Raw genomic sequence first — 9611 nt, forward strand, 5'->3', positions numbered from 1 at the left:
CTTAAGCAATTTCTGTCCAACAGAAAGGAAGAACAGAACTTCCCCAAATCTGTTGCAGTTGCCCACACTTACTGATCTTCTGGCCACAACACAATAACGTTCTGTAGTGTACGGGCCCAGTATAACAGGTGTCTGCCTTTTCTTTTTTCACCTTTTCATTTTGTCCCCAGAAAAACCAAAGTTGCTCCAGTTCCATCTAAACTGCATTGCTTAGCCATTTGCTATCAGCAGTCACACAAATATGAGACACTTCCTCAGTTAGATTTTGTGTCAGGAAGGCCTCTTGGCATTCTTATGCCCACCTGGGCTCAACAAAACTCCTAGGCACACTTAGGTCTAGGCACGTGACTTCAACAGAATGCCATCATCATCCTAAACAATCAGCCTTTGGTTAAGATCTCATGTGCCATTTTCCTATGAGGTAATAGTGCAAGTCTTGGTTTGGGTATTGGTTTAGGACTTGAGAGACTCACCATTAATTCTCTCTCATGACACAGGCTCTTGCATGGTGCTTGTTCCTCGGGCTGCTTGGCTTGCTGCCTGTAGAAGAAAATTCTCCCATTTTGTGAGGAACGCCCTCTGACAGCCTTAAGTCTCAAGGCATCACCCTGGGAAGGATTTCAGGTAAAGGCCACTGGCGACTGCTCCGAGCATTACTCTGCCACCACAGACTCAGTGTTAAGACTTATGCACTTCCCATGTGGTTATCAGGGAAGAAAGCAATATTGTTGAGATAAATCCATTTTGCTGTAGTGAGCTGGGACATGGGTGGGAAATGGGTGAACAGCCTACACAAAAGAGCAAGTTCAGTTCTCCCTGCACCCTGCAGCAATACAAACTTGTCTGCAAATTATCTGCCGAATCCCTACAAAGCCTCCTGCATCTCAACCAGACAGATCTCTGCATTAGTCTGATGTTTCTGTAGCCTAACAGGATGTGGTCACTTTAAGGCAGCCAAAAGTCTGCACTGCCACCCTCCTCCCTGCTCCTGCTCTGCCTGCACTGTTGAACAGCAGAGGCAGGGGAAGGGTTCTGCTCTGGTTTTCACTCCAAAGTCATGTCTGCTGCTGTATTTAAGCACGATGATCACTCACAGATGGAGGGTGCAATTGTTCCTAGACATATGTTTGGCTCCTGCCTCATGAAGAAAACTAAGTACATACAGTCAGCATATTCCTCAGCAGTGTCTGTTTGCCTCTGTTGAGCACAGATGAAGGACAGAACTGATACCAGAAGATGTATTTTTTATCTCTTAACTGTTTCTAATAACACCAGATACCTGGCATGCCTCTGGTCTCTACCTGTTGCCTATCCTCTAACAGCAGCAGCATGTGAACATCTTGCTGCACATTCTTCCCCTTTACAGATCAGTGGGAGTCAGATTAGAGTGATGTATAAGCATCATTATGAGTGTCTGCTGTGGGAGAAACAAGCACAAACGTACAGAGCTGTGTGAATTTGAAATGGAAGGGCAGAGTGGCCACAGCAGGAGACTGGCAAGCAGAACACCAGAGACAGTAACTAGTCGTTGCTGTCACCATCTCCCCTCCTGCACTGCTTCAGCACACAGGGTGACTGCAGGGTGGGAAGGGGGTGATCACCTCAGATGTTTCAAGCTGCCTGTCATTGCCCTCTCCAAGTCTTCTTCCTTCTGTTTTAGTATGATTCTTTTTCACAAGGTGGAATTTATTCTATTATTTTTTTCCAAAGGCGATAGTTTTTATCCCATTAAGTTATTTTTTCTCCTAGACCTACTGGTTTAATATTTACATGGGACAGGGGGCGAAGTGGGGACAGTGTGAAATGAAACAAAGTGAATCAATCCACAGATAAAGGCAGAGAGGGGCAAAGAGGACACCTTGGAAGCACCTCCACTTGTCCAGACACAGGCCTCCCTTCATTTCAAATACTCCTTGATTATACTTCTGCAGCACGTAGTTAATGCACAGTAAGGCTTGGACCTATGATACAATAAGAAGGTGTGAATTTAAGGCTGGAATCATAATTATTACAGCTTTCTACTGTGTACACTGTGTTACTCAAAAAGGAATAAGCACTCCCTCATATATAAGGTGTCCTTATAGTTGGTCTGAGCTAGCACCTCTTCTGCAGATGTCCATGCAATTAGTACTAGGCATTGAAAATGGGAGGAATTAAGGCACATGACAACTAGACAGGCTAAACAGGGTCAACTCTTTCTAGTTATGGCAGTCTAGAAATGCATCTCTGCAAAAGAGAAAGATTTCACTGACAGTAGAAAGCATTAGCCTCACTCCAGTTCCTAAAGCAACATGTTAGTGGCGTGCCTGTGAAAATACATATCCATCTTTACCATTCCTGACAAGAGACTGCAACAACATTTTCAGCAGTGCTCAATCTAGAAACCAGGTAAGTCTACGGCCTTGTATCACGTAAAAAGGGCCAGAGAGATCTGTGTTACTTTGCTGTTGAGGTTTTTTACTTTTATCTCCTTTTATCTTCTTCCCTGGAAAACACCAAGTTATCTGATTCTGCTTTAAGCTTTCCAACAGAAAAAACCCCCAAAACCATTAAAACAAACAAACAAAAAAAAAACACCAAAAAACCTCAACACATGAGACACTTCACCACACTATGGAGCTGCAGGCTTGGCTGTGGAGTCTAGACTCCACCACAAAAGATACTCTGTACCAACTCATACTGAAGTACTAGGAAAAAAAAACAAAGAGGAAAAAGAAATGAGGAAAAAGAAGGATGAGCAAAACCAGATTAACAAGAGGGAAGCTCAGTATGCAAATTTTCTCTTCTCAGCCCTATTCCATTTATAGGTATTTAAAATATCTTTAATCTTCTATGTCATTAATCTTTTAGGGGAAACATGAAGAGAAATTTTCCACTGATTTACATTTTGAAGTATGCCTGACCTTTAAAGAATTCAACAAATGGTGTCCAGGGGGTAGGATTCCTGTTACATTGAAACATCCCCTGTACCCCTCTGAGTGAAACATCAGGTAATTGTGTAAGTCGTATTCATCTAATTAGTCACACTCACTAAAAAGATATAATTTAGAGTTCAAACAAACACTACGCTAGGCTTTCTTTACACACCACTTTACTATATAAACTATAGCAATTAGTTACCTATAATCCCTAGTTCTGAAGTCTCTTTTTCACTTGCATCCTCAAGATTAAATTTATTGAACTGTCACACTAATATAAAGTATCAATTTTTAATCTCAGTTGAATCAGGAAATCATCATTTTCATACAGTAAGATTTCATGTCCTTGGTCTTTTCACTCCACAGTACCTGCATAATCTTAATTTCTGTCTAGTATTAGAAAAGTCAATGGGACACTGATGGATGCATGCCAGCAGTGTTGAAATCCACCAGCTGAAACAGATTAATTTTTGAAAGAAACCACTGGGTCAGTTGTCCAAGGTTGCAGTCTTGAAAGTGAAGAACATTGCACAAGCAAAATTGGGAATTCATATTCATCCCTTCTCAATGTGCAGAGAAGAAGAAGGGCCTATGCCTGTGCAGGAAGAGTCCAACACCAGTTGTTATGATCCAGGTAAGATTTGGGAATATTATGATAGCAAATTCTTTCCCCAAACTCAACTACATTTTCCACAGGGCCCAAAAGCAAGCAAAAGATCTATTTTTTTACATCCCACAAAGAATGAAAAGTGATTTCTGAAGTTGCATTTATTAGAATGGGTGTGGAAGCACACAGTGACCAATATGCAGTTGCCAGCAAGGAGGGAGCAGCACTGTTTGTGGTAGTTTGTGTTTCTCCCTGATGTGAGGGTTTAGCTCATAATCCAAAGGGAGCGGCTTCTTCCCTTGCATTAGAGAAATTATGTGGCTCAGAGCTGGGTAGGGAGAACAGTGTGACAGAGGGTATCAGTAACATTATTTTTGGAGGAATGCTGGAACTCTGGAATAAGTTCAGATCTACTGGATGCAAGCTAATGGAAACAAATCAGCCCAACAGCCTGTAGCCCATGCTGCTTCATAGATAAAAAACATGCTTTGCACTACAGTACATTCCCTTACAGCAAGGAAACGCTAGACTAGAACCACACAGAATGAAGGTCTGTGAAGGAAACCAAGTTGAATATCTCAACACACTAAAATATAGATGAGAATTTATGATTTGTTTCCAGGAGAACAAAGGGTACATACACTATGGTACTGGCTTACCTCAAGCTAATTGCATCTTCCCAAGCCATGCTAAAACTGATATACACCCAAATTCTTCCTAGAAGATAAATCAAACCCAACCGTTATATACACTTCTGCTGTAGCAATACTTGGAAACAGGAGGGAACTACTCTTCAAGGTCACAGGCCACAGCCTAGAAGCTTGCCTGCAAGCTGAAGGGGTGATGGGGCTCAGCTCCATGTGTGTACAAAAGGCAGAAAGCCAACCAACAGCCAGCACAGCTCTGAAAATAAGCAGAAACACCAAGCTCTTAGGGGCACAGAACCAGTAGGAGGGGCAGACTTGGAGAGTTGTTTTGCATTCAGAAACAAAACTATCTACACTCTCCTGCAAGTTTAAAACAAGATAATGTGCCATAGCTGATACACAGGGAGTTTCTTGTATCAGAAAATACTTCTGCCAATGCCAAATTTCATCCTGCTACTCATGCAAATGAAGAAAATAGTGTTTTGCTTATAATTTTTCTAGTGCCTAGTCCAACTGCAGTTTGTATCCCAATACTTGGCCAACTGTATTAGCTGCTACACAGGCTGAGGAGGACAAAGGTCTTCCGCTGAAGAGCACAAACCTTTGGAACACGAGGAATGAAAGAAATACAGCAGCATAGTTAACTGAGTTTAGTTTTACTAAATTTTACCTTACATGCTTTCTAACTGCTACAGGGACTTGAATTTACAGATTGTTCATTCTGAAGTGGGTGATGGTGGTTCTTCAGGTTATGCATTTTGAGATGTTTTATTCCTTACGCTCACTACTTCCTCACTAAAAACCAGGAACTGACTTTTCACAATGGTTTATACTGTAAGCCTGAGGGAGGAAAAATCCATTTTTCTTTCTGGGCTTCAGTTAAAGAAGGAAATAAGTCACATGAGCCTTGAAAGGACTTTGATCCAGAACCAGAGAATGTAAATTCTTTACAGATGCCAAATAAGGATATTTCCATAGAAAAAGAAAACAAAGAATTCTCTATCCCAACTCCTTTTCATTTCCAAACAAGGTAATGGAAGAATTTTGTAAGGTTTTGATGGAAGCTCCGTTTCTCCAAGAGGTTGTTCTGCTTTTAATAATCACTTACATTCATCAGAATAAACAAATGATTGTTTTGACAGGGGCTTATTGTGTTTCTATGAAGGGGAAAAAATTCCTTTAGATCATGAGGGTCTCTTAAAGCCATACAGCAACTGGAGAGAAATGGTAGAGAGGCAGGAATCCATCCTTAACTGCAATGACATTGGTGACATTCTAATGACCTACCTGATGGCCATGCTGCCTGCACAATACATCCTGGGGAAGAGCCCAGCAATTACTGACACTGGTGGAGCCCTTGGAGAAAGTGCCATGGATAGGAACATCCTGTGATTGATCAGTTTTATTTCTACTGGATTTTTGGATACCACATAATCTTGCTCTGGCTTATAAACATCAACATCAGTTCATCTTGCACGTTCTTTATGAAATCCCTGCCTCTGTAGGTAAGAACTGGTGTGAGTCTTCAATAAAAGAAAGATCCAACAGACTAAAATATGAAGCATTTCCAACTAAACCCTACCTTACCTCTAAGAAATGAGGATTCCACACTCTATTTATTTAAGTTGGAACAAGGTTTCAGAAAGGAAAGTCATGACTCCAAGATTGAGTACCTCTGTTGCAGTCTATTCAATCTCCTTTCAAATGGATTTGTCTTTCACTGCAGAAGACTTTTAGAGCTCACACAATGTGAATATCTGCTCTATGTTTCTAAAAAACAATGTGAATTACTCTTTATGTACGCAGAGTACAAAAGTTAAAGTCCTTCTGGCATTGTATATTCTTACGCATGTGCTTTGCACAGTACTTTGACTTAGCAATGGATGGAATAAATGATGCTGAGCACACGTGCCTGGTCCCCAGATAAAAATCTATAGATTCAGCCCATACAGATGGGCCCTGCACTCACACAAAGCCTGAAGCACATTTGTAAAATTCTGCATGAGTGCAGATGTCTTCCTCGATCCTCCTGCAAGATCAGAAGGTTGGGTCAATGGCTGTGCTCCAGATAATGTCACTATTAACATCTCCAGACATAGCCACAGATACAGCTACAAGAATAAAGCAGGTCAGAAATGAGCTTCTAAGCTTATGGTACAGCTGCCTTACTCCCCTCTAATTCCCTAAATCCCAGAGCACAGTGAGAATGAAAAAACACCTTGCTGGTAGAAAAACAGGGCCATAAAGCAGCCAGTGTTCAGATATGGGAGATGAATGTTGGAGTTCAAAAATGTCAACCCTACATGTCTGGGGAACGGCAAGGTGAGAGTTCATTCTGTTCTTTCTCAAGGCAAAACTATGTGAGTGTATCAGGATATAGCGTTTTTGATTTATACTTCACATTAAGAACAAATTTATGCTTGTATACTAGTACTAATGATTTAATAATGCATTAACATCTTAACTCTGCTGTCCAGCCACGGCAGAATTAGTGACTACTTACAATAAATAACGTTACAAATCATACTGCTATCACACAGCACTTCCTGGCAGGTTTTGCAGTTCCTTTAGCACAGGAAATATGTTTCAGTAGAGTATTTCAATGATTCCATGACTTTTTCTGTTGACTACGCAGGAAACTAATTTTCCAAACAGTATGTTACAGATTCAAACCCTCTTACATGAAAGAGAGGAGTGAGAGAGGCAGGAAAAGCCATGTCTGTATTACTGGGATGCTCCCCACTAAACAGCAACATCTTGACCCAGTACGCCAAGTAGGGCAGACTGGTTTAATCACCACGGTCTGCAATTCAGTGAGAGACTCCTTCCTAAGTCCCCCACGTCACACCACTGATTTGCCAGCAGCTTAAGATAGCTGACAGCAGGCTGTACTCTTCCTTTCCAGCATTGGGACAGATGGCCTCAGTTCACTCCAGCAACTCAGTTTAGCTGCTATGAAAAAAGAAACGCTAAGAAGCATTCTTATCTCAGCAATGAGACACAGCCAAGCCCTGGAAAGGAAAGGGAACCTGCCTCCTGAAGGACAGAAAGCATTGTTCTGTCACAGTGAATAGCACCAGCAGGGCTCTCAGAAGGCCTTCTACAGGCAGGCTGCTGGGAAGAATTCACACCCTAAACATGCCTTGCAATAATTTACGCCAGATGCAAATAAGTGGTTAAATTTTCAACAGCTACTGAACTGCAGTATTTCTTAGTGTTCTTGAATGTGAAAGACAGTAACACAGATCAATCTGTACCATTATCTCTAGAAATACAAGGAAGGGATTGCAAGCATGGCTGGCACAGCCTTCCCAACTGTGCACAGCCCAGGGAGCAGCATGGCCTCAAGTGACTCTCTCAAGGTTTACAGAGAATTTACCAGCTCGGTCGTGGCTTGCAGATCCCCTGGTCTCATCAGAGATCAGATCCTGACACTCATTCCTGCAGGCCCTAAAACCAGCTCTAAGCCCGTTGTTTTCAGGGGATAAATGCTTTCTTTCCACAGAAACATCCAAGTAGAAACTGGGCCTAAAGGTTCAACTTCCAGTGATGTATCACAGTTAGAACGAAACAGAAAACTGCCTAAAGTACCAATATCCAATGTGTACACAACATACAAGAAAACAGCAGATAAAATTAATCATTCATATGGTAAGCAAATTTTTCCCCTCAGAACAAGGATAACAAGTGTCCTCTGATTTACTGAAATACCCCCCCGACTCCCCTCAAGATGGCTTCCCAGAACTGGTACTGTGGCAATTTCTGCAACTAAGACACAGCAAATACTCTGGCAGAGCAGGAAGTCCCAGTATCCACCACTGTGCTTTAACCACTATGCACTGTTCCTTCTTTACACCCACACTTGCCTGATTTTAAGCACATAAGTCAAACTTTTGACAACACACAAGGTGTACAAGATAGTTTCACATTTCAACTGTAAATTAAAAGAGCAAAACAAAACTATTCGCTTGTTAAGACCCTTCTTCTACATAACACTGGGCCAAGACCTTAAATCTCCATTCTCAAGAAATATATTCTTATGTATAGGTAAAAAAGAAAGTACTTGAGCTAAACATAGTGGTAGCTGGTACTTGATTAAGATAGCTGGAGTTTTATTTTGGCTTTAAGCCATATAAAATAGATGGGACGCAACAAGAAAATTATCCAAATAAAGAAGAAAACTGTATGAGCAAAACAATATAAAAATTCAACAGATGAAACATGTTTAAAATAAAAAGTTAAAAGTAATTGCTCATCAGCAGGGATGTTAAGAGAGGAACTGAATAGGGTTGAGGATTACTACTTTTTTCAATGGGAAGAGCTCACACTCCTGAAACAGGAAAGGATTGCTTGTGTTTACAGAGATGATTTGCAATGATAACAGAAGCATTACAATCAGATGCACGTTAATTCCTATGGAAGGAAAAATTACAACCCCCAGCAGCAAAACTCCAGAGGCAGGTAACAAGGCAGCATCAAGAACTTGAAAGGAGGGAAAAACAGAGGCAAAACCTTTAACAGATGTGTGAGGAAGTTCTTTGATACCTGAACTGCACAGGAAGTCTCAAACCATCTCCCAGATGGCAGTATCTATATCACACAGGCATCCTGCAGGGGCAGCAAGGACCCAGACTTGAGGCTTCTGACAATGAAGAATTCTTTATAAGCCTCGCTTGAAAAGGGATTAAAAATAACCCAATGAAAACAGATGCAATTCAAGCAACTAGTGACACACACTAAAATGTAAATGTGGTGGTGGTTGGACTTGGTGCTTTGGTTTGGTTTTGTCTTTTTTTTTTTAATGTGCATATCCTATACTACATGCAAAATGACTGTGGTACATGGCATTACACCAGCATGAAGGAAACAGAGCTGGCAGCTGACAGGCTGTCATGAACAGCAGACTTGCTTTTCTAACACCAACAGAATAATCAAAGTATGAAAACATAGTAACTGCAAGAAGTTAGTGCTGCAGGTCTGTCTCCAGTGACTGAAATGCCCGAGAGCTGCCTGAACACAGAGAAGTATAGAAAGACAGTATAACTGGCCATAAGAGAAAATGCAACCTGCACCCAGGAGCATGGATGTGGGTTTTTACTTGCACATGGGCATGTAAATGCATCTTAACATGGGAAGACTGAATATCTAGGAAGTTATTCTCCCATCTTCAGACAGTGACTCAGAAAGATCTTAATATATATAAGCCATATGAATACTTATGCAATTACTAACTGTAACTTCTACAAATAGTAAGCAGATGCTATGCATGACAGCCTTTGGTAATAAAACATCTCCGTTTCTGTAAACTCTGCAGAAGTGTCTCACCAAAATCTTACACACAACACAGCAAAATCAAAAAACATAGGGTGGTGATGACTAGCAGGGAAGCACTTTGGACTAAGACAGACTTGCTTAGCAAATCAAGAAGCCCACTTGCCT

The sequence above is a fragment of the Chamaea fasciata genome, unplaced genomic scaffold, assembly GCF_029207755.1.
Source record: "Chamaea fasciata isolate MVZ Bird 193981 ecotype frontalis unplaced genomic scaffold, bChaFas1.0.hap1 SCAF_8, whole genome shotgun sequence".
In the NCBI taxonomy this organism is placed as follows: Eukaryota; Metazoa; Chordata; class Aves; order Passeriformes; family Sylviidae; genus Chamaea; species Chamaea fasciata.